Consider the following 26,913-nt stretch of genomic DNA (forward strand, 5'->3'; position numbering starts at 1 on the left):
CGCGAGGGCGGGGTAAGGCGACGGGATTAGGATCGAAGGATTTCTTGATGGAAATCCCGGCGTGCCGGGCTGAGCATCGATGTTAGAGGTCTTCGGGAGTTTACCGCCCCCGCGGCTCGCTCGATGCGCGAAACTTTCGCGTTCGGGGCACGAATGCGTGTTTTATTTTAGATATTCTGGCTTCCCTTGGATCGAGCAATCGCGTGGAATTTGTGGAAGAGCTTAAGATGTCGAGATAACGACGGTGGAATTTTATTGTCGAGATCGAGGACTTTTAACGCGTTGACCGATACTCTTGGAAATTTCTAACGTGATTAAACTTTTGTTTATCGATTATTAGAAACTATATAAACAAGCATTTATTATGGTCTTTGTGTTTGTATCTTCATCGACATTCAAGTATTTCGTTCAAATTCATTTTCTTTGACATTCAACTCCCAGAATTAATTTCTTTAGTTCTTCAGTGAAAAGCACCGTCACCCATTTATGAGTGACGTGGCGATCAACGTGTTAAGGGTTGACCTGGCATCGATACAATCTCGAGGAGTAATCGAAGGATTGACCTGAAATTGTGCAAACCTGTTCGAAACGTACCTCTCTACGTTCGGTATTGACATTACTGCTATACCTATTACTATTTTCGTTTTGGTAAACAAAACGTTGCTTCAACTTTTAGACAAACATTCAAACATTTTTCTTTCTAAGATTCCAACCAATTCCCTTGCCAAACGTTGCTTTAGCCATTTAAAAACAATCAAGGTGATCAAAGTGATGAAAGCAGTCTTTGGACCGCTAGAATTTAGTCAAAGTAGTCCATAGGTGTATGCGAAACGTAAGTTTTGAAGAGCAATTACTGTGGCTCCAACATCCAAAGGGCAACGTCGGAGCTCCGCGATTCTCGTGCAGGCTTTAATTACATCCTTTCGAGCCGTTACATCGCCCTGCCGTCGAGATAAATGAATATTTATCATCCTCTTCCCCTAAACACATTCGAAATCTAATCCTTCTTCCCTGTCTGCCATTAGTCGGTGACGCACTGCCATCAATGTTTACCAACTCCTTCCGGGGGTCCTTCAACTTTCTTGATCGCGTCCTTCCATGGTGCCGCGAATTACGCAAATTATCAACGTAACCGCGTTTCCCCGTCCCGTCTCATCTCCACAGTCGACTATTTTAGTCGCTTTTAATCGAGGGAAGACGAGAATAGTCGCGAAATTGACGCACGGCGTCATGGAACCAATATATCCTATCATTCGGGGGATTAAGCAACAATTTCCAACGTCTACTCGTACAAAAGAGGCAGAGTTCGGATTTATCAGAAAAGATTCCTGATCTATAAATTTCTCACTTGAAAACGTTTTCTTATTTTTTAGCAAAGTGTCTCCTGAAATATTTAAAAGCTACTGCATCAAATGACTGAATCCACTTATGCAATAATTCGTAATAATAATAGCCGATTATTATTTAATTAGAACGTGTTTAACGGACACCAGGCCATTAATGGTCTTTTTCTACGAGTCTAAAATGTCAGTTCTTTTGCGAAGCTTCCCGTGTACACAGTTCCGAGAAGAAACTCGAGAGATTCTGTTTGCTTCGGCGTAATGCATCGTTCATTCCCCGTGAAGTTCCCAGAGTAACGTTACTTAGGAGGAGCAAATGCGATAGTTGCATCCGTATCTCTTCCGCCACGTTGCTTCGATCGAACGACTTTACACTCTGCAACCCTGCACGGCGTTAGTGCTTCCAGCTGAATCTCGGAACTTACATCCTACATCACGGGGAAAAAATCTCTCGACTGTACGAAGTGATTTGCGATGAATAGGGTAACTTTACAGATTTTTTTTTTTTTAATTTTTCATTCACTTTACATTATCTCGAAAATATAAATAAAACAAAGAATTCTCCGAAAGAGGTGTTAGGATTTTGTGTTTCAATAACAATGTACATTTAATTGTAGTGTCTACTTTTACTTGAAGCAGAGTTTTATCAACAATAAAATTCTGAAGCTACTTTCGGAAAACTCTTTTGCAAATAAAGTAACAAAAACGAGTATCGAAAGATTAGAAAGCGTGCAGGAGTGGTTCACCTTGACACCTTCCGTTGGGGTGAACTGGAGAAAAACTGAATTAATAAAAGTTGGATGGTTTCAAGGGACACACGCGGGGTAACAAAAAGTTTTGTTCGATAGTTATCTCTTCCAAGTTGCCAGGGTCGTTGTTTTGATACTACAATTCATTGGTACGGTGACCTGGGGTACAGTTTATTGCTTAACTATGCAGTGTAGCTCTTAACTTACTCTTCAAATACTTCTCATCTAAGTAAATAACTTTATTACTTATTACGTTTCGTTACTTTCGTCACTTAATAAGCCAGTTTAATTATTTATTTATCGACAAAACAGAGGTTGAAACATAATTTTGCCGAATAACGAGAATTATTATGAGATTGTCTCCCTCGCGAAACGATGCTCAGAAAACGTAACACGACCGAGGCTAAACGCTGAGCGAATAAATTGCACAGCGAAACGCGTATATTTCATCCCTCCTTTTTGAACAGGAAACAACCTCCGATCGCGCCTCACTGTTCCATAAAATCAGCTAATTTACGATCAAGGTGTACCCGAGCGCATCATCCGCGAGTCGCGCATCGCCTGAATGAAATTTATTCCTTGATTCTAGGGACGCTGCGAGGGATTGACAAACCACCCACACCCGCTCACCCCCTGCAGCGTCTCTTGTTTCGCTGGGTGATCCCCTTCACCTCTTTTCGTCCACGGTTTCCCTCTAGGCTGTTCCTACCGGTAAAGTGACCTTCATCTGAATCTCTTTGTCGCGAAACGAGAGAATTTTCGGGGGTTGGAGCGAACGGGTGTGGCGTTTCAAAAAGGAATACCTTCCACTTTTACCTTCCGGGGCGGCCTTTGCCGCCGCGTCGTTTGTTCTCGTCCTGCACGCGTTACCATGGGGGTGTGCTCGCGCTTGACTAGGCACGCCGATGATGCCGTTGCTCTCCGCACGAGATAATGACCACGATTTCACGAGATAATGACCTGCGAGCACCGGGGGATTGAAAGAGATTCGATCGACGAGGGACGCTGGTAGGGTAGCTGAATTTTCGCGAACACTCGTTAGCGTGGAATCTGCGACCGGGGTGTATTTTATTAGCGAACTGAATTTATTTCGAATGTTACAGCTGAGTGATTATCCGTTGATTTATGGTTCATTATTTTGGTTGTTACTTTTTCGTGTTCTTTGTGTAGCGTTTCTTCGGTACTAGTTTTAGATTATTTGGGTGTTATGACATCAACTCTGCGGTCTTTGGTATGGACTATTGTTTATTCGATCAAGTTAACAGACAGTTGGTTAACATAAAATGTCTGATAGAGTGAATTCATATATTTTTTTTTATAACCCCTTCGTATTATTCTACAATATTTAAGGTTGAAACGCTACTTTTAATTGCAACGAGAAACCTGTCTGCATTATATTTTATTTTCTAATTTGACGTAATACCTTCACGTTAGCGAAGATGCACGTAATATTACGTCACCGTGTCACGTATTTGATCGATTTCAGAGTCGGAATAACCGATTTTAACATACTTCAATGAAAATACACGGTACCATGATATTCAACGTAAACCTTGATCAATACAGTTTAGACGAGGACACGATCGATTGAAAAATTCTACACAGCTTACTTACGCAAGCATTTTTATTCGTAGGCGTGGCAAAAAGATACGCGAAAAGTTTGCTAGACTTGCGACATCTCCGAATACTGGACATCCGGAGTCCCGAGGGTTAATTCTATCCGAAAGAAAGCACGATACGTTTAATTCTATTCGAGAAAAAAAACTATCCCCCTGTTGTTAACGATCAACATCCCCCACCTTCAGAGAACACGAAGTAGGAAACAAACCTTCCCTTACCACCGAGTCGCTAATTCTCCCTACCCCCGATCGTCAATAATCCACGGTCGCTGGCGAGCGTCTAATTCGCGTTCTCAGACTTCCATTATTCCGGAGAGTTCTCCGCAGCCGAGCGGTGAAAGCTGGAATGAAGAAGAAGAAAAAACGCGTATCCGGCAGCCTGGGAGACGGAAGCTGGCGAAAAGGGACAGTGGTTGAGCATCGGCACTGAATAATGGAGGAGAGGCTGCGTGGAGTGTCGGACGCTCCGCTGAGGGAGAGAGAAAGAGGGGAAATAGGGATGAAGAGAGAGAGAGAGAGGAAGAGGGATGTATGTACCGTCGGAGGAGAGAGATAGAGACATCAGGAGAGAGATTCGCTTCCGAGAAGGGGGCAGAACGGGGAGCAGAGCCCCGGTGGTTGCTGGGTAGAAGCGGAAGCGACGTCATCTGGGGTGTGGGGGTGGCGGTGGTATTGGTAGCTCGCGTCGTCGGTGGATGCGAGTAGTCGACGGTTCCAGAGGGGGTTGGGATGCTGCGAGAAGGGATGGGTTGCCAGGCAACGTACGTCCACCCTTAAACCTCCGTCCATCCCTCTCCCCCGCGGCAGCCGCCCTCGCCCCTTCGTCGTCCCTGTGTTTGCCCATTCCGCGGATGAGGACTCGGTCGATACAACCAGCCGTTTTCGTCGTACGCCCGTGGATTCTCCAATTTCCATTACGGGGGTGGCGGTTCCGACTTTAAGCTCGACCTGTCTCCCCACACCCTCGGCCCCGGCCAACCTCGTGCCACGCTGGGACACTTAAAACGATTGCCAACCTCTGCTACCCCGTCCGCTGCTCGCCGATGCCGCTGCGAATCGCCACTTGGACTCGAGCTACGAGGTTATCTTCCAGGGAATACGCGATACCGGCGTTCGGGGATGAAATTTTATTCGTGCGACGATTGACGAACGAGTGCAACGACGGCGACGATGCGTTTTCGGAAACGTTGAACATCGTGCCTTTGTCGACGGGGTGGTTGAACTTTGATTCGTCGAGTTTACGTATCGATTTCTTTCTTCTCGGGGCTCAATGGGTGATTACGAATGAAATTAGGTATTCGGAGAAAAATAGTTCAAGGTTCCTTACCTGCCACTGGTAGACTGGAGGAGAGAAGAGTATCGCGATGGAGGGATGATTGAGAAATGCAGACACATCGTACGGGGGACGATTTTTTTTATTACAAAAAATGTATGTACAGGGTTTGAAGTTAGCGTATAGATCTACGTTGTTAGTAAATACTACGATTAGGGTGGCATGGTATGAGGTGGGTTGAAAAGAGGATTCTTCCAGACTATTTTATAGAAATCGTACTACTTATCAATGGGAACCAGAATCAACAACAAAATTGTAAAAATCATCAATATTCTTAGATAATTTTCTGCATAACATGATAATTGAGATTCTAATGCGGTAAGAAAAAAGTAGTAAGACTATATAGATTAAGGCCTTCTTCAATAATCCAGAGACAATAATCTTTAACATAAAAGTAACTAAAAAAGCAATACAGCATCAGCTACGTGTTTCATTTTTCAAAGATTCTTTTTCGAGCTTTGCATACCACTTGTTACAATGTCCACATTCCATACGATAATAAAACAATTTAAATGAAATTTACAAACGCATTCTTTTATTAGATTTGCGACAGATCAGACTGCTACGCGCAAAAGGGTTAAATAAATACTTCGATCTACAAATACCGATTTACGCCGCCCCATTCACGAGGTACGATTCATACTACTTGTTGCGGTACTTCCACAAATGAGTATCTACAGAAGGAGATCGTTGGAGGGGAGGGAGTCGTTGAGTTCCGTAAGAAATGAGATTTGCTTTTTCTACTGACCTGTCGTGTCTAAGATAACGAGCAGTTAAACTATCCTGAAGCGTCCAGGACTCGAGCTGGGATTTTAACGTGGAACGTTGAATTTGGTCCGCTCTTGGCATTCACCGCGTGCCTTATGAATTTTGAAAAGTTGGCACATGGAAGCCCGCAGTGAACGCAAGGAGCACAGACTCACGCATCTTCCTTCTTCGATGGTGGTACCCGTATCGATTCTCGCTTCTCCGAAGTCTCCGTAATCCCACTCTTGCATCCCTGAAAGACACACTGCGGTTCTCAATACCTCCGTTCCGTGCATCGGAAACTCGTCGAAATATTTTCCACGAGTTTCCTTTAACGTTCATCGTCAATTTAACGAAGTGTCGAGCGATTAACCTCTAGGGATGATTTTTCTTCACGCTTTCGTTATATTTAACTGTACATAGAAAATAACATTACCAGCGCAGCCAAACCAGAAAATTCGTGCTCCTCTTGTCGAGGGATTCCGTAGCGAATAGGTTATTATCAAATTTTTGTTCTCTTTATTATCGACAGTAATTATGTCATACGGTCCACATAAGGGCGTGAAGAGATTAAAAGTTTGTTTTAATTCTCTGTGGAAGGGCGTGGCGAACGAGCCAGGTGTGCCCAAGCATCGAAAATCTGGTAAAGATAAATGTATTGTTTTAGTTTCAGCTATAGACACACGATGTAGAAATTGCACGTTGGACAATAAAATTTTTCAATTTCACAATATGCCATTACACACTTGGGGATGTATACTAATTCGACAGGTAAGAATAGTCCTCTCCTTCGATTAGAGTCTCTCGAAGTTCGGAATTGGGAAAATAAGAAAATTACGGAGATCGAGAAAACAGAGCTGTTAGACATGGCGCGTCATCCTACGCTCGATGCGCGTCCGCCCTAGGGGATCAACGCGTCGAACGCTGGAGCATTTCGATGAAGAGTAAACTCGAACGCTGCTGGCAGTGTTAACGTATTCGGTTTCGTTTATATAACTTTTCATTGGACACGTGTTTTAGTAAAGGGTAATCGTTGTACCATGGAACGTATGACACTGAAGATATAATTATCGATTGAACTGGACCAGCGATGTTGATGTAAACCACCCCTTGCGGAGAGAGTTCAGTGAATCGCCATTACACGTACCATCATCGATTCGACCGAACGTACCAAATACACTGTGCGTGAATCAATTAATTAGAAATGCACATTCCTACAATCTCAGAAGAACGTAATTACATATCTCTATTTTAATAACTCGCACTCGGAATATCGACGTAAGTTTCAAAATACACTTGTCGGCTCAGCGATGGACACTGGAACATTATCTTTCACATTTAATTCCAATTATACACTTAACCCTTCCTACGGTGGCTTCTGATCACACGTATACTGCGGTTATATTCCACCTAAAAACGCATTTATCGCGTACAAATAGAGGCATTACTCACTAAAAAAAAAAAAAAAACTTCATTTTTTAACACCAAATTAATTTTTACTTATAATCTTCAGGTGATGTCAGTCTTACCGAATTCAGTCTTCACAGTTGCGCGAACGATACAAAAGCGTAACGATGGAACTAATACGTCGGTCGCTTTCGACCCGATCGTAAAAGAGGAGGGTTGAACGCGATCCTTCGCGTATCATCGTTTCGTTAAAAATCCAAAAAAGGCCTTGAATTAAAATACCATCCATCGGGGAACCATTCGTGCAGCGTTGCGAAGAAGGCGTGACCTCGCGCGACAACCAAAGCGTTAAAAAAAAAAAAAAAAAAAGAAAAGAAAAAACCAATTAACGTCCACGCAAGGGGTTCAGTTTAAACAATCCCAGTCGAACTGTTTCGATGTGCACGTCTCGTATCACCGGCGCGTCGCAACGAGTGAAACAATAACCGAGGCAAAGTCTCGAAAAACGTTTCCCAGCGTGACCCCCACCGTTGTATCCGGCGGCGCGTCGCGCGATTCGATTGCATTCGATGCACGTCCCCGTCTCTCGACACCGGGGTTTTCGATTCTCCCGCTCGGTTGAACGTTCGATAATCGCTGGAGCACCGAACGGGGCTGGAGGCGTGGTGAAAAAGAGCGCGAGGACACGGCGCGATGCACGTCGCAATGCGAACTGAGCTTGATGAGCGTCGAAACTGTACTATGGAACGATACCGCCAGAACCTATGGACCCACGATCAGGGGGGTGGCTGAACTGGGTGGCGCGGGGCGTCCGAGCCGTAAAGGGGGGGTTTCGTCAGTTCCACCATAACTTATTGTTTATTTCGCGCAGGGGTGCACGACCCCGTGATATCCAGGGCCGGGGGAGCAGCTGACGCTGGGGTTCCATTGTCTGTAGATATTCGCATAATCAAGAAAGCCACCCCATTCCCGTGCTTTTTCGTGGCGTGGAAAGGGACATATGGGATGCCCCCGACCAATATCGACGCCGATCTTGATGGATGCCGAGCCAGCGCCGCCACGGACCGTGGCTCGCGTTAAGCTCCGCTTCGACACGGACCGACGTTCGATTCGACAGAGGTTTTACGGTTTATGGACCGACATCGATTAGGGATTCGATCGCCGGCTGATTCGGGTTCCGAATTAACCGTTTCGTTGGGACCGTGGCGAATTTTGAAAGAAGAAAACGTAAGGGGGTGGTTTTCGAAACATTATTTTTCCCGTTTACCCTTTCAACGATGACGCTGTGATAATAGGCCAAGTTCAAGTTGCACACGTTTATTAAAAGCGACAAGTTTCGATAGATCGGTGTTTGGATCTTTTCGGATTAATAGTATTTTAGACAGGTAAGCTCTTGTCTCATTCGTCTTTAACAATTTACCATTTTTCAAATATTTTATAGTAGGTTGTCCCAAAAGTTTCTTTCGTGACTTGCACTCGGTTATTTCGTGTGCTAATGTTTACATAAATAGACAACCTGATTTCTTAGATGTTAATGTTGTAACAGCAGTGGAACAAAATGAATCGTAAGCAATTCAATGCCGTAATATTAGACATAAAATATTGCGAATGCATTACTTATTAATGAAATGGAAGAAACTTTTGGGACAACCTAATATTTATTTAAAATATCGTTAACCCGAAGAGGATCGCGTATCGATCAATCAAAGTCATCTTTTGTTTTAATTATAGTGTATAATTTGCACTTACCCATTAGAAGTTCAAGTACGTTGCTCGTGTAATAAAAAAACATGAATTCAGTGAATCCCCGTTACAGCACGATAAAGAAGATTATTGGAACCTTCGTCACGGGATACAATAACAAACGAAAGGTAAGCAATCCTTCGTTCGTTCCACGTCGAATAAAATTTAGGATTCGAATAACGGAATAGAATGGTTCACAACGCGTACATAAAAATTCAACAGTTTGATAAAATAAATCGAGCTACACGTTGGTTTCATTCCGTGTCTATTACTCGATCGAAATCTTACCCCATCTCTGTCCGATACGTCGTTTCTTCCATACGAAAAATCGTTACGTCCGTGGCCCCCATAACACGCGATGCGTGATACACACAAAGAGCTATTACACACACCGACAGATGAAAATGCCAGACGCGATGCAGAAATGGGTTAAATTTGACTCGAGTAACGGGTACCCGAGAAACCCAACACACAAATAGCGATCTATTCGTGCGATGGAACAGTTGAATCTTAAATTTCTAATACGTTAGTCTGTGCAAGCAAATATAAAACTTTATCGACCCCCTATGACTGGGACCTTTTCGTACGTTTTAAAATTGCATAGAATATACGAAGTCAACATTCGGAAATATTTCGTTCCATAATTAACAACCGAATGCGGTATGCTTTGAGAGTAGAGATGAAAATATATAATCCTAAATTCCAAATTTTCCTCGTCGCTCTACGATTAAGGGCAGTTGCATCCATCTGGGGAACGAACGGCAGCGATGCTACGATTTTCATCGTCGCAAAAGGTGACTGGGCGACCGTATCGCTGGCCGAGTGTCCCAGAAAAGGGCGAAGGGGTCCTGGTAGACTGAGACGCGGCCGAAAACCTCGGCGAAAAAAGGAAGGGTGTTGCTCGTTTTAAAGGGCGCGTGCCTCGACGCGGCGAGGGGGTCCAGCGCGTGCTCGAAAGCTACAATCGCCCTAAAGGCCAATTCACATCCGTCGAGCGAGGAAGAACCCGATAGAGGAGGGGGTGTGACGGGGGGGGGAGAGGGTTCCCCGCGACACAATGGGGCATTCCCTCGAAGGGCTGGGACCTCGTCTGCCAGAACTGTGGGTCAGGGTTACCACGGGGGTAGGGGGTGGAGGGAGGGAGGGAGGGAGGAAAGGGGGTTCTCATCCATCGATTTAAACCTTCCTCGTGCTACACCCTTCTCCTCCGCTTCCTCTGCCCGATCTCAGCCTATTAACCCTCGCGAGAGACACCCTTGGAGACCAGGAATTTAATACGGAGTTATTTAAATGCTGGCCTCGTCGACGTCCGCGATGGAACGTCGAAGTTAATATTCTTCTTAGGAACGCTTGGACAAGTATCGTAATAATTGGAAAATGACTAGAAAGGATATCGAAGTAGATAACGCTGATTTCGATCGAACTTGTGTTGTCGAAGGATCGCGAAACAATGTTCGTATTTTCTTTTTTTTTCGGCGATAGGCGAATGGGGTGGAAATAGCCCTTACAGTGCAGGCTGGAAAATGCATTTCAAAGAAAGAATTCCACGAGAATATTAAATATGTATTATACGAAACACCCTTTGTAGATGAATATTATAATTAGGGTACGTTATCATCGATTCTATCGAGATAACAATTAACACGTTCACTCCCGGGGTAATATTCTCGAAAATTTCTACTTCGATTAAATTTTGTTTACAGATTATTGGAAGTCGCGCAATGAAACGTTTATTGCGGTATTTAGTTTCGTAACTTCGTCAAAGTTCAAATATCTTGTTTAAATTCATTTTCTGCGATACTTTTTCCAGTGAAAAACACCGTCATCCATATATGGGCGACCACGTTTAATGACTTTAAGCTGAGATGTCGCTACGTACAGACTTTATGTAACTTTGTTTTGCTCGAGGTAGAAAAAACAAATGTTGACGCGAGTTTCTACCCCCGATCTGCATCGGATCGTTTCTATTTCGGAGATTCCGTGAAACGTTGCGACGAAAGGGGCCGGGCGGATTGATCCGATCCTGGGGGACATTGTGTAACGTGTTCGAGCAAGGATTGTGGACGTTTCGGAGGGAGGGGTGGATTTTCGTTATTTCGGTGGCACTTTGAGAATGGACGAAAGTGCTGTTTCGGGGAGAAGGTCACCGAAGCGCGAAGAACAAGGGCGTGTAATCGGGCGTGGCGATACGAGACTAATTATACGACCGATAAAATCTCAAGGACGCGAATGACATTTACAGAGTTTCGGTGTCGAGCGCAAAAATACTATAGCGGGCGAAAGTTATCGCATTTTGGCACTTGCGGTGGGAGATCAATCTAGATCAGAAATAAACTGTTTATTCCCGTAACGAAGTCAACGTATATAACATTTTACAACACATAGTGAGTTGAATGGTTCAATTTTAGTTGGTTGTGGAATATAGTTCTAGTCTAGACTGTAATTTTTGACGAACAGGAAATTAACAGTTGTCCATTTTTACTCGTTACTTGAAATTCGTACACAGATATTGGAAGTATACTCTTGTGTCTTTGGATTCTACGACACTTATTATCTCTGATCCAGATGTTCGATAGTTGAATAACTAAGAACTCTGTTTAAAAAAAAAAAAAATGCTACGTGTACTCTTGTAAACTTTTGATCTTTGTTTTCAAAGAAACTAACGATTCCAAAGCAAAGATTAACATGGACCCAGTAGAGACTCTCAGAAACTGTTTCAACGCTTGCCATGTTTAAAGCATATAGGCATTCTAAGAATAGTAAGAGATACAAAAACAGAGCTACCAAAATCCTTACCACGGGCATTCTCTGTTCCTCGTGGCGACAGGAAGACTCCGAGGATCGTCGGACAGGATCACTGAATGGCTTCGCTCTCCCGGTCCGTGTGTCCTCGTGACGTAATCGAGCACGTGCACTCCGTTTGCGCCCTTCTCAGGTGGGGTTGAAAACGTCACGGATCACCAATCCTCCCCCGAAGGCACGCCCTCTTCATCGATCCTGGTGAACCCTTCTTCATTCATGAGAGCCCTGGTACCGAGCCGACGAACCGCATAGTTGTACCTGGTATCTAGAACAAATTAACAGTTATCGTGAGCGAAACGGAGGTAGGACCTTGAGGAGAAGGGAGAAAGATGAGGCCTGCGACAGGAGGGACGCGTCCGTTGGCCCTAGGCAGCTGTATGTGGTCGTAGGTCAGCAACAGCTTTTCATTGTTACTATAAGTTCTCCGTTCCCTGACGCCTCGTCGACCAACTCAGGAGTCGAAGGGGTGACGGCCATAGTGTTTCGAGCTAGGTCTTTTCGAATATTCACTTCTGCGCGTCGATGCGATCTATAGATGCGCGATCGCCAAACGTAACTGTGGAAGTATTCTAGAGACGAGACAGGAGACCAGTTGCCTTCATCTTCTCAACCATGTTACAGGAAGAACTGATCTTTCCTGTCCTTCGAGTCGAGATAGTAATTTGAAAGTGGTAACTTGAAAGCTTGTGTATACATAGATATCTAAATAGTCTCTATATAGATCCTAACAATGGGGAGGATGAATTCCCTTCCTTTCCTTCAGGACCTGTCCCTCGAGTCGATATTGTGACTCGAAAGCGGCGCAGCTTATAACGGATAGTGCGTTCCAAGGAGTGGTTGAATTCCTGATTCGAGACGCTGACAGAGTTTATTGCGACGAAGGCCGAGTTTAAGACCTCGCTCGACAATTGAATTTTTCTAGCGTAATCGAGCCGGGGCATGGTCGTGCTCGTGGTTATAAATAGGAGGTCGCTGCGAAACCCTCCGGCGAGTTCGTCAGCTGATCACATATTGACAGTTCGATAAGTTGCTTCGTCAGCGTCGTTCAATTCTCGAAACTGCCCTAACCGCAATTAGACTATCGACTCGAACATCGCGTCTTCGTACTCTTCTCAATTTCGACTATTCCTAGAATCGATGACGATTTCAGATTAAAACTGTCACTGATTAAAAATCCTGGAGCGTTCCTACCATAAACTTAATAATTTCCTACGGTTACAAGGATTTTGTTCCTTTCCAGCAACAGACGAGTATCTATTCCGCGTACATTTAGAGAAGAGTTTTTGACGACTCCTTCAATTTCTGTATAATCCTCCCCCGTTTTAGTTCTATTAGGTTTTGATGTTATAGATAGCACTAGGATTTTCGAATTTTTTGAGCCAAAGTGTCGAACAGAGGGACGCGCAACCACAGTACGAAGAGGCGGCGGTCTATGGTTAGGTCCAAGGTGGCGGTCAGTTCGGATGGCGGCTGAAAGTCAGTTTCGTGACAGAAAATTACGAAAATGGTAATTAGGCAGCCAGCGGCGACGTGCCGGCAACGGCTTATTCATACTTCGTAGCCATGGCGATCCTGCACTACTGATAAAACAACAGTACACACCATAATGTACTTACGCGGAATAGGGGAACACCTTGTCTACCGGGTGTCACGGAAATCAGGACATTTCGCGTGCGTATGGTGGAAGAATGTTAATCGGGCCCGCGGGGAAGTACTTCGTTAGTATCTGTCATCCGATTCTGTTTAAAATTATACTTCCCAAGGTATAGATGAAGATTTTTAACATACGCGAAAGCGTATACGTATTGCATTTTTCTGCTAAATCCATTTAAATAATAATCGATGCAAAAATTGAGAAGGAAGTAAATAAGACAATCGAACGGACTCAAAATGAAGTACTACGCTTTAAAGAAAATAATTATTAATTAGTTTTAGCGATCATCTACGATACTTTAATTATTTTTGTTCCGGAGGTAATCCTAGAGACTGGTTGAAAATCGCAGACTACCGTCGAGGACACGATGAGCATGCAACGACGCGCATATTGCTTAGGGTGTCACAGTGAATTTTTCTATTTAGCAGGGTGTGCCTTTTTCGGAAGCAATTACACGCGTTAAGAAAGCATTAAGCATATGGTAACATATGGCGATCCCCGTAATGTGGATGCTGTACTTCTTTGTCGAAATTTATAGTCGGCCATATGTTATGGCGTTCGTCGTCTCGGATGGTGCAACTTTGCGTAAGCGAAGATGAGCTGGGGACGATCGTTTCGAGGGAGGCGGGACTCCGGATCCTGAATTTTCTAGTAGAACCAATCCAAATACTTGACGAGGATTCTTTTACGACGGATTAGCGACGATACAAAAATATCTTCAAAATTCATTCGGTATTTGAGTGATTTCCTATTCGTTCAAGCGCGACTTGCATAATTCAGTAAACTTTATCGAACGTCAGAACACGTCGGAATTTGTTTATCTCTGAAAATACAGGTTTGAAATATACCACCATGGTTACAAATAAAGAAACTCTTCTAGGGTTTCGAGATCCTTTACGAAGAAGATTCTAAATGACAGTTAAAACGTCGAGGGTAATCATTAAATAACATAAAACAAATTTTACCGAAATTTTTGGAGAAGGATAACAGAACGACTAGATTACAAACGTTCACTAACTTTCACTAGAGAGTCTCGAAAAGCCGCGAGAACCTATCGTCGCTGACCCTGAAGCTCCATGAACGTCACTACTCCATAACCTTGAGCTACCAGACACAGACTCGAGAAAACTACGTCCCGCGGAGGACCTCGGCAGCCTATCGCGACTAAGAGACCACTCCACAACCGGAGCATCAACCAGACCCCTGACATCCAAAGCTACGTCACTCGCCGCGCGTAAAACAAAAATTGGAATCCGTCTCGTAGAGACTGACCTCGAGGAAGAATCCTGAAACGAATTACCTGTGAACTCCGTGTCCTGGAGGGTGGCCGGTTCGCGGCGGGATCGTCGATCTTGCGGTCCTCTTGATCCTCCAGCCACGGTCACCGGTCGCGGAGAACCGTATCGCGACCCGATCCGTCGCAGATCCGGGGTAGTTAGGAACTTGCGAGGCCGAAAAACCATGGGGAATCCTTAGGCGGGAAGCGTGCCGGTACCTTTCGAGCCGACAAGTAAAGGACGTGGACGAGGCCGATGCCGTCGCGGCCGACTACGGCGGAGGCAGGACGTGTCAACGAAGAAGACGAAAGCAGCGGCAGAGAAGAAGAAGAAAGGGGCGCAGCAGAATGCGCCGTTTTGTGTCGGGACGGTGTTGTTGGTTTGATGGTCGCGGGACCACTGCGCCCTCTCCGTCTTCGCCCACGTAGCCCTGCCCCTCGATATCAACCCCCAATCCCCCTGGAAGTGCCCCAGGGATCGACTGTTCGCCCTCCAACCAAGCCGCCTCTCGTTGTAGCCGTCTCTGGATCCCCCACTAGCCCTCGGTTGTGCCGGTGGTTTCCACCCTAGAACGAGGATGTCGGCTCCGGAGCCACCACCACCGAACCACCCACCCCTAACCCTCTCACCCACACGCGAGTCGGACCCCCACCAGGAGAGCATTCCCTCGCCGTGAACAGGCTGCTGTGTCGTCGTCCGCCGAAAACCAGGCAGGGTACGATTCAACGTCGGCCCTTTTCCACCCCTGCCGCGCATTTTCCGCGACGAGACGGGGTTGGCGATGCTCGTGATCGTACTGATGGTAGGTGCCGTTTCTCTGCCGGCGCGGTCTCGTTACCCGCTTGCCGCTGGCCAGCACCGTCGCGCCTGCTCTGCTGGTGGTGGTCGTCGACGTTGGGTGGTGGTGACGACGACGCCGGTGGTGGTGGTCGGTACTGATGGCGCGAGCGCGCCGCGGCGCCCGTCGCGCACGCGTCACCCAGAAAATCGAGCCCTCGTACCTACCCGCGTTTCTTCTAGCTCCCGATCTCTGTCTCTCTCGCTCCTAGGTCCGCCGAGCCCAGTCGCTGCTAGGCCAGGCTACGCCAGGCCACCCACTACTCGTTTCCCGTTGCGTTCGTCTCTGTTCAAACGGATGCACGTCGCGGGGTCCTGTTGCCCGTCTTCGTTCAAGGGCGTGCAACCTCCTTCCCAACGAGAGCAACCTTCAGGGGCGAGTCAGGGGGATCGAGGACTCCGTCTCGCTTCTCTTTATCTCTATTTCTCTCCATCGGTAGCACGTCGTTAGTTCGCGTGTTCCTTCCTTCCTGCCTGCCTGCCTTCCTTCCTTCCTAGAATTCTTTATCTCTCTTTGGCTACTCGCCCCCCTCCCACCCTCCGCCCAACGTTCCTCCGCCCCCGTAATGTGTTTCTGTACCCTGCGTTTCCGCGCCTCGCTCTCTCCCTTTGTCCCGCGAATTCAGCCTCGTACGTTCTTCTTCCAGCCACGAGTCACCCAGAAACGAGATTCTCTCTCAACCCCCGCGGTGTTTTCGTACCGGGGATCCCTCTCGCGGACTTCGAATTCTGACCGCGTAAGGGGGTTGAATTTCGGGTGCAAGGTCCCACGAGCGAGCTCTTTGCGCGTCTCGGGAGGACTCGATTCTTGGGGAAGGACCAGTGGTCTCCCGTGAATGGCTCGAGCCTTAACCGAAACCTTTACCTAAGGGGTTGCAACGAGAATTTACAAACTTTTTAGAAAATCGACAACAGCGAGTGCTTGGAATGAATTGAAAATAGGGTAACGAGTAAATGGTATACGAAAAGAAGATATTTACATCGATGATGTGAAACATCAGATGTCAATAATCTTTAGCCAGACGCAATCTTGCGTTATCGTTCGATATGGTCTTAACCATGCATACGTTGCGTGACATTCTCGGATACGATAGAGAAACGTACACAATAGTAGTTAGATACCGAGCAACAATAAGAATAATAGTATTGTCTAACAGTCAATGGAACTACGCTGTGCATCTCGTCCCCTTGCGCCCTGCTCGAACGCATTCACCGATGTGCAACTCGAGCAGACTGTCTCTCTAAAAGAAAAAAAATACTCTGAAACTTTGTAAGACAGTTGCTCTCTTCTTGAAGACGATCCTTTAATAAATCACCATTCTTAACACCCTATATATGAATAATTAAAAAAAAAAAATTATCTCACTCTTCAAGATATCAAGAATCTCTAAAAAATGGTTCCTTATAAACATATTCGAATAAAATTTGTCTTAGTTATCTCGCATTTGTTCCCTTGGAATTAATTTTTAAAGAGGATTCCCCGTCCTGTAGCAATTTGCCTAGTTTGGAGAGACATCCCTTAACGATATCGAAACGTTCTGCTCGTTATTAAGCTGTATTGTGTTTAGGGCGACAAAGAGGTTCATCGATTGATGTTCCTTCTGCTACGATTCCAAAGAATAGCTTTTACACTCGGCAAGGCGGGTTCCTTTGTCCAAGATTTTGGTTCACGCGACCAGACTCCGCGTCTTGGGGTTTTCCTCGCAAAAGTAACGGAGTAGTGGAGGCCTTTTACCGGATTATTTCTCCATCGGGCTCGAGGCGAAAAAAAAATTGACTTTGATCTTTCCACCCCTCCACCTCCTCTCGCTGTCCCAGCTTTTACCTGCGGAAACGCGAAACGACTCGTTTACGTCGTTGCCGTTTCCGTTTCTTCCTCTCGGGCGTCCGCGCGCGCGAGCGTATTATTAGCGGCCTCGGCGAGCCTCTTTTTGTTCTCGGTGAAACTCGAGCGCGGGAACGCGGGGAACAAACGGAAACGAGGGAAAATTAAAATCCGTTTCTTTACCTGTTACGCTTAACTAGCGCGCGATAGGTTAGAAATTTGTTCTGCGAACGGGAAAATAAAACTCCGAGTGGGAGCCATTCGGTCGACTTGATTTTAGGAATTATTTGAACGTTAGTCGAGAAACTCGTCTCGAATGCACGTAAGTGTGAGAATAATAATAGTCTCGCGCACAACGTTTTTAACGTTTCGTTTCGTCAGGTTAGTCGTTTTCAGAATTAAACAAAACTATGCAACCTGTGTAAGCAATTTACGCAACAGTATTGCGATTTGATCTACGGATACAATAGAATAGGAATTAAAATATTCATATTCATATTCTCGACTGATATATCACCTGTCGAAGATTCATCTTGAATTTGGAATTTTAATTACATATGCGTAGGTGATATAATTTTAGTAGCTGGTATAATTAAAATTAATATGGTGTAAGAGCAACGATCAAATCCCAAAAAGCTCGAGGAACTATAAGAATAATTCATTTACCCAAAGAGAGCAGAATTCTGAGTTCAGGTGCACGAAACCGAACGAACACGACCCCCTTTCTTCTAACCGGGTCGTCGTTACACGAAACTCGGGGCAATTAATAACCCAGGGCGATTCTCATCGAGAGCAAACGAGAAACCGTCCGAAGTTTACACGTTCATTACATTTTTAACGCCATCGCCCGTTTCCCTCGTCTTTCCTCAACTTGCTAATATCAATTAAGGGGCCACACGCTCGCAAGCACCGCGCGTTCCGCGGATATCAGCAGAGCGTGGAGAAAATCTAAGTTTTATCCGTCGCTCCGTCTCGTTTCCTCCATATCGTCGATTACCCCTCCGTTCCTCTAATAATCATCTCCAGCCAGCCACTCTCCCCTCGCCGTGCCTCCGCCATCTTTCGAGTTCGAAAGTTCTTTTCCTGTTGGAGATGAAGTTGTCGAGGAGGGAAAGAGTGGCCTCTGGAGGCTTCCCTCCTCTGGGTGCCTGGGGTTCCTTCGTCTTTTTTTTTTTTTACTTTTTTAGCTCGATCGTTCCTCCAACGTAAGCATGCGAACCGACGTAAACTTTTGCTCCGACGTAATACGTCCGCTCGAAGGCTGGACCGGGCGTTTCTTTTTCCATCTTCTGGTCGCGCGACGACGCCGCGGAAATTGGAATATTGATCGGCAATTAGTGGAACGGGGCGATTGCTCGCGAGACTCGGTCGTTCGACTCTGAACGCTGTAATGAAATTAATCCTGCGTCGTGTGTCGCTCGTGGATTCCTCTGACTCGCGAAATGAACGTTTCGTGCGTGAGCAGATTTAAATTAAGAGAAATGCTTCGCTTTGTGGAATCGAGAAAAACTCGGTAATCGACGGAAAGCTGATGGCGATAGGAGGAGAGGTGCCTGGAAAAAAGAGATTAACCGAAGATGGAGAAACTGGGACTTTGCTGGGAATTTAATTCTCTTTTGTCATCTAGCGTGTAAATTTTGAATACCAGATGGATAAAAATCAATGAGCTGACGAGTGATAAACAAGTATCTAAAATTGATATAGACGTGTCAACTTCAAAGTTCTATGGTCCTCTTCGTTGATACGAAAATGTCAGGTTCCATAGTAGGTCCTCAATTATTACAGGAAATTGAGGCTGTGAATGCCTGCAACAATCAAGGTTCGTGCAATAATCAAGGTAACCAATCCATTGAGTGGTGGCCCTGCGTAGCACAACCCCACCATAACTCCCGACTTTACTTGTTGCTTAGCGACCAGGTAATCTCACGATTGAAACGTTTATAATACAGGTGAATAAAGTGCTTGAAGTTATATTACTGATTAATAATTTTACACCAACCACTCGAGTCATTTACAAGTTGAGGTCAAATATAAATTCTTCACGACATCAGGAGGACTTCTAACAGGATCCAAATTGTGTCCGATAGAACGTAGGAGTGACGTCAGGTGCCACCTACGCGTCATGTAAATTTCAACGTGTATTTACGATCACGCATGAATAAACCTTTAAACCGACAAGCATTCGCTGGGCGCGATAAACCACTGACCTTAGCTGCCCGGGACTAGCTACTGAATCACGATCACTGGGATTATCTCGACCTAGCCGGCGTCGATTGGAGAAAATCGAATCGCGGCAAGAGGGACCTAGGGAACCATAAAATTGCGAGTCGGAGGTCACCGTGGACAAGTGTCGTGGGTGGGACGTCTAATGGCCACCTACTGTTACGATCCTCGCGACTCCCGTGGAGAGCCAACGGGTTTCGTGTTGTAGACAATCGAGGACGACCTACGCGTTGATGCTGTGTCAACAAACGTTCGAACGTCAACCTGGCTTCGGCGGAACACTCAGCCGATCGACTGTTGCGAAACAGAGGCAAGTTGTTATCCTCTTCGCTCCTGCTGTGCGTTGGACGTGGATTTTAACGCTTTACCTATCGGAAGGCTATTTATTTCTACTGTTTACTTTCTGGAATTCATTAACCGCGATGTTAGTTGTCTATTTGCAATGCTCGTGTCGAAAGATTAATTTTCTCGTCTAAAATCACTTAATCGAAAATAAAAGAAACTTTTTCGTAATAAGCGAATCTACGAATGTACCAAGCTTTCAAGACCCCCGAGGTTCGTTCAGGTGAAGTACCGTTTCAATCGGAAAGTATCGAGTAAGGTTCGGTTTTGTATCGCGTTTCAGCAGGAAACGGTGCCTCGTTCCCTTTGGAATTCGTGTTTTCCAACGGTGGTCGCCGCGAAACGTCGGAACGCAATCGGGGAAACAAATTTTTGCGCAAAACGGAGATTGGTCACCGACCTGGGCTCACCGTGACCGCTGGCTACGTTCCAGCCGACCTCCGGCTATCATCAAAGGGATTATTTTTTATGTTTGAATTAAATTGCCCGAAGCGACGAGCGTTATCGACGTTGGCAGAGGTGATGATCGCCATTCTAAAAGGGAATTGGCCGACGTTTCGGGCCAATTTCGAACTTCGATGGCTCCTGTTGGCTCCCGTGTTTTGTTTAGTAATCACCCGCGTTTTCTTTGTGTTCTTCTTTTTTTTTTGTTTTATTATTTCGTTTCCTCCGTTTCGTTAAACATATTTTCGCGAGTGCTCGAGACGCGCAAATTGGCTCGTTTGACGAAATTCCGCGGGGGGCTAATATTCGATGCGGCGATTCATTATTTAAAGGGCCCGCCCGATGTTTCACGCGTGCACGGTTGAATAAAATTTCGGCAGAGCGATGAAATATGAATCGAATCTGTTTTAACCGGACCGCGGTTTCCGTAATTCTAGCGGAATTGGAAAGTACTGGGCGCGTTTAAAGCGAACGTGCTTGTAGAGGGTGCATTGTGGATTGGCTTTTGTCGACTTCTCTATTTTTCTAGAAAATATTAAGCTCGCTACGCGAGTTGCGTTCGGCGGGCCTGCTTTTGCTGCTTTAGAGATTTCCCCGATTGTGTATGCAGTTCCAATAGTCCCTCGTTGTCGTGCTAAAGCAAAAATAAATACCGAAACGCTTTACGTCTTACGCAAAATAAAAGTTTCTGAGCTGTTACTGCGATGTAAAGGGTTCTTCGAAAGTTTTTGATTAGTTGTAATCGATCGTGCTTTTATTTAAAACAGACAAATAGAATCTATTCCGCGTCATTTTTGTGTTATTAGAAAATAAACTCATCAACCCCCTTTCGGAGTACCCTTTATTAACCAAACGCAAGCTCTATTAAACACATGTATCAATTGCTGTATTAAATATATCTCAACTATAAACTCGATATCACGTAAATATCAACTTGTTAACGTCCACCTGAGGCACCTGACTGTGGTGTGCCGGTATTTCCACGTCGAAACAGCTGCTTTCGATCGCAAAAATCGACGGGGTAACCGGGACTCCGTCGCGGAAGTCTGCCAGCGGCCACGGAGAAACAAAAACACGTGCCGGTCTTCTGTGTGCGTACGCAATCTCTTAACCGGATCTTTTCGGCGGGTGAATGAAGTTGAAGGCTGTTGATAGTGGATACACACACCAGCCGGGTCGATAGAATTCGGGCCACGGCCTCTTTGCGAGAGCACCAGGGCTAGTTTCCAGCGACGGAGCAAAGGGGTTCCCTCGTGGAACGAAGAACGGGGGTGAACCGAGACGAGGAGAAGGAGATAGAAGCAGATGGGGAGAAAGAGAGACAGATCGATGGATAGAGAGAGAGAGAGAGAGGGAGAGGGAGAGAGGCAGAGGGGGTACGTTGAGCGAGATAGATATCGCGTAGGAGGAGGTAGATAGAAGATAGAAAAACATAGATCTCCGTATCCATCCTCAACTATCTCTAGCTTTAGTATTATTTTTATTTATTATTACGTAAAAAGAGATAGATAGTTACAAAGATAGAGAAACACGGATCTCTGTCCCAGTCTTTAACTACCCCTATCAATCTCTATCTGTATCTATCCACGTTTCCTCCAATATCTATCTCCAATTTCTTGCTGCACGAAAACGGACAACGACAAATATTGCTACGGATACACGCGCATAATCTAACGGATACGCGAACAGTTGAATCGACGGATAGACGAGACCGCCCGATGGATAGAAAAAATACACATCCGCGTAATGCGAAGGTAGAAAGAGGGAAGCGGAACACGCGAGGAGACGCGAGAGGAGCGGGAGAGGTGGAAGCTATCCGTTCCCGGTTTTCCCGCGGAGCGAAAAGACACGGAAAAACCGACGAGGAAGGTGGCGTTCGTCGGAAGGAAGGGGCGGTGAGGGGGCGGCGGGGAAGAGAGGACGCGGAAAAAAGGAAAAGAAAGGGAAACGGTCTCCGGGGTTGCGGAGAGCGAGAAACGCAAGCGGACGATCGTCCCGCGTAAAATGGAAGGGGGGGGGAGGGCAGGAAGGGTAGGAGGTTGGGGACGGAGGAGGGCGCGGAAGAGTACTACCGTCGAATGGAAAAGAGATCAGGGAGAAAAAGAAACAACGGGAGAGAGAAAAAAGGGGTGTACGCGGTAACGGCGGTGTTGGTGGTGGAAAACAGCGTAACGGAGGACGGAAGACGGCGGGGGCTGGGCGGGAGGGAGGGAGAGAGGGCATCGGTATTTCGAGAGACGGACACGCGAACGCGAAGGTGCAGGGGGCTGAAAGAGGAGGAAAGACGAACGAAAGGATCGAGCCTGGGGATTTCCAGCGAGAGCGACGAGGACAAACGACTGGGGGATGAAAACGTGGGTGGCGGCGAAGGGGGAGGGGAGCACCACCCAGTAAATAGGGGGATTGGTAGGGAAAGAGAGAGTCAGGGGGTTGACTAGAACGGAGGAAAGAGAACGGGATGCTGGGGTCGCTAGGCAACCCCCATGAGCAGCTCGAGGTGCACCCTCGGTACACCCTTATTGCCTTTCCAATTTTGGTGGTTCCCATGCACCTATTTCCCCACTCTGTACCCCCGTCCACCCCGTCGCCTATTCCCGTTGGCGTGGACAACCGATACCGACTGTCAAGGCTGCATTCGGAGCCCGTTGTTTTGGGGGAATCGATAAAATTCTGGAGTGAAAAATCTGGGGTCCTCGATCCGCGATTCTCGGACCCGCGGGCGGGAACGCCGGGCACCTCGCGTGGTAATGAACCTGACGATCCGAGTAACCGCTGGATTGTTCCCTCGTTTATACGTAAATGCACAGGTAGAGAGAATTTCTAGCTGTATACATTGCAATTTTTACGTACATGTGTAGGTTCTAGGAAACTATAGGAACGTTTTAAACTTTCTCGTTATTCTGCAGCGACAGATATAATTGCACATGTATTCTCGCTACATTTATTTTGGTAGTAAAATAAAAGGTCGAGTTGTAGTAAATATTCCAACGGTAGTAAATTATTTCTGTATCGTTGAGGAAGCCATGAGACTTCATACGTTTAAACCAGGCAACGATTAGTATTATCTGACAACATCGCGAACGCTGAAGAGAGAAGCATAAACTAGAGGCCGTGATGTCTCTTTGTCAAACAAGGGAAACTATTCGGATCGCTATCTAGAGGGAACGAATTTAAACCGTTCATAGTCGCTGTGTACTTAGCTCGTCACAGAAATTACTGGGAATGATTTCCCTCCGCAACAATCCATACCTTGTTCCGTCTCTACCCCTAATACGGTTTACCACCGCAATTGGACCGTCTTCTGCGCGTCTACAATTTATGTCATAAACGCCGCCGAAACATGTGTCGCTAGGTAACCGTGCTTTGTGATCGTACGCGACGGCTTCACCTCCACCGAGTCGTGACATTCGGAGATTCGCTTCATTGTACAGTTGCTCTTCAGGGCAAGAAATTGCGATTCGAACATTTTTAACTGTTGAGGGTTATTGTTCACTTTGGTGAAAATATCGATCAGGCCAAAGGGTTAAACGGGAGTCACTGTTGTAAATTCTCCTCCACTTTTACCTGGGTCTCTATTATATTTACCTTCGTTACCTTTATATCTGCCTCTACTATCTCTACAACCCCTTACGTTACTACCTCTACTATGTACCTCTAACTTTATTATTTCTATCTTTAATTTTACCTCTCCCTCTGTACTTCCCCTATGACCTCTAACTTTACGTAAACTACCCCTACTATGTAAATTTTAATTCACTTTTACTTGGACCTCTATTAAGTCTACCTACGTTACCTTTATCTCTAGTGCTACTATCTCTGCAACCTCTTCCGTTACTACCTCTACCATGTACCTCTAACTCCACTATTTCCATTTCTACATTTACCTCCGCCTCTATCTCTACCTCCCCTGTCCTTACCTCTACTTCTAGGCTAGAAGTTCCAGCTTCGGATCGTTCGTTGCCGCGGACGCTTCTCGGTCACGTCACGTAGCCCCGCGACCAGTGATCCCAGGAGCGTGGCGATGCTGGAGGGACGAAGAGGAGAGCTCGCGAAAGAAGAACGCTGCCGGCAGTGGTGGAAGAGGGGTTGCGCGAGTCGTGTTCGTTCCGAGGGTGAGAATCCGTCGAGACTGCCGGCGTCACACTGTCTAGCTCGATCGTGTGCGGGACGCCGACCTCCTGATTGGTCACGGGGGGTGATAAAATTTGGGATCAGCTGTAGGTCCGTCGGAGGCATGCAAGCCCCTCGACGGGATCGACAGAAACGACCTCTGCCGTATCGTTCCCGGCCCTGTGTGGCAAAGAAAAACACTCGAGGAAATGACGTTTCGCGGTGTTTCCTTTTCCGCCTGAACGAACGCAAGCGTCGCGTGGACAACGTCCCCGACGTCCCTATCCACGGCGTCGGTAAACTCCTTCCGTTGCGATCCTTTGCGAGAACAGGTGCGCCTCTGTGGGTCCTGTGGAAAGGACAACTTCAACCCCTTGTGCTCGGATGCCCCCTCCTAAGGGACATTGTAACCCTGGCGCACTCTGTTAGTTGACGAAGAGGATACACGTTACTGTGTAGTTTTCAAAAATGTATCGAAATCCACATGTTAGTGGAAATGAAATTTCAGGGTATAATTTTGTAATTTTCTAAGCTACACATTTTTTGTAACCCTGTTCTCCTGCGGTCGAGTCAAAAACGACCGACATATTGGTTCTATCGAAACCACCCAAAAGTTATAAATAAACATTAATTTGGTTCTAAAAAGGAAGTTTTCTTTTTAGTGAATAACATGCCTATTTGTACGTGATAAATTCATTTTTAGGTGGAAAATAACCCAAAAATGTGACAAGGTCGGATCCGACCCAACCGCAGTAAACGTGTGATCGGAAACCACCATAGAAGAGGAGGGTTAATGGACAGAACCATGGCTCGAGAAAGAAGCGAGATGTAATTCGAAGAACGGACGAGATTAAAACAGAATCGAGACTATATCGGTCACTTATGAATTTCGGGTCAATCCGATGTAATTGTGACGCCAATAACTAACATGTGCTTCTGTCAAGTGACAGAATCGGGACCGCCAATTTACTCGAACGTGGGGTAGGTAGCGATTTTTATCTCGAGCCGAGACCAATAAAGACGGCTCTTGCCTGCGGCCACCGATCACTAGAGTCGATGGGTCGCTTGTACCACGTAAATACAAACAGAGGGGGGAACGATTCCTTTATTCGAATCCTACTTAAAAACTCGGGCTCGAAATTTCAATACATTGTTGATCCTCCGCTTCGATTTTATATTCTATTGGGCTGTCTGGAAAGTCCATGGCGATTTTTAGTAGGCGGTACAGGTCTGAATATATCGGAATGGCTGAAAACAAATAACATGTGTACATTCCTTAACAGGTGGAAAGGTTGGTGGAACAAAATCGTACATATGTATATAATTCAATAAATATACATTTATTGACATTTGGTTTCGGCTTTGCGAAGATAATCACAGGTGAAGGGGTTTGGGGGACTATGTAAATAGTATCTGCTCGAAAAGTAGAAAAACTGTAGGACGCGGAGGGGTTCGGTGGCAGGGATATTTATTGGTTGTTTCGCCATGAGGTCCCTCGGGATCGCGACATAAGAGGAAGAGAAAAAATGGAACGTAGGAAAAGGAGTTGCGCCGTGCTCCATATAAATTGCGCTCTTTACCGAGGATTCGATTAGCGGGCTATATGCGGCGCGTAACGACGGATGAACATGCCAACGATTTTTAACGTCGAACGGAAACAGATTTCGTGTTCGAGAAATCTGTTTCCGTTCGACGTTGAAGTCTGACGTCTTTCGAAACATTTATAGCTCGCTCCAAAGTGACGAGACCGTTCCGATACCTCGCCGGTTCATTGCCTAAAAAAGGATTAAACATTCCCGTCGTCTCCATCCACCGTAGTCCCGATAAACTCGACGCGTTACACGTCGCGTGATCCCTTTGTAAGTGGCGCCGCCGCCATTGCTGATCCAGCCTCTTTCCTGCGGAGCGGGATTTAATTAAACTGTCCAGGTAATAGGAAAAAGCGAAGGGAACAATTTCGCGGAGAAGACCCCGACGGGGCCTGGAAGAAACGAAGTCTAGGAAGCGACGGAAGTAAAGGAGTCATCGATGATATATTAAGCCGGGAAAAAGAGGAAGACGAAATGGCGCGGGGTTTCCGCGACCGGTGGAGGGTTGGGGGGCGGTTGCGTCGAAGCCCTTTGCCCCTTTCGCGCCCATCCATCGATCGATAATGCGATCCGGCGAAGGGTGCACCGGACGAATCGCAGAAATAAGGGCTGCTTCCCCGGTCGCTTCCTCTGCGCCGCGCGTTCATCTTCGCGGCTCCACCCTCACCTGGCCGCGCTGGGAACGAAAGTAGATGGAAAGGTGTACCAGCCAGCCAGCCTGGCAAGGTTACTCACTTTCCCCGTGCGTACTATCGCGGCTGGCTGCGTGAGTATCGCCCGTACACGCTCGCGCTGGTGTACCCTCTCGCCCAGTGACGTACCCAGAGCTTCGTTTTCGCCAGGACCATGATTTCGGATGCTGTGAAACCGTT

At 46.3% G+C, this 26,913-nt stretch overlaps 1 long non-coding RNA gene across 1 annotated transcript; it reads right to left on the bottom strand.

Annotated features, from left to right (window-relative positions):
* Positions 1-3,995: 3,995 nt before the first annotated feature.
* LOC128878321 (uncharacterized) lies at positions 3,996-17,314 on the bottom strand. Its single transcript, XR_008457389.1, has 3 exons — positions 14,695-17,314; positions 11,735-12,005; positions 3,996-6,041 (listed from the first exon to the last, which is right to left on the bottom strand). It is a non-coding gene; the product is annotated as an uncharacterized LOC128878321 (long non-coding RNA).
* Positions 17,315-26,913: the final 9,599 nt, after the last annotated feature.

Source organism: Hylaeus volcanicus, chromosome 6, assembly GCF_026283585.1.
Source record: "Hylaeus volcanicus isolate JK05 chromosome 6, UHH_iyHylVolc1.0_haploid, whole genome shotgun sequence".
Lineage (NCBI taxonomy): Eukaryota > Metazoa > Arthropoda > Insecta > Hymenoptera > Colletidae > Hylaeus > Hylaeus volcanicus.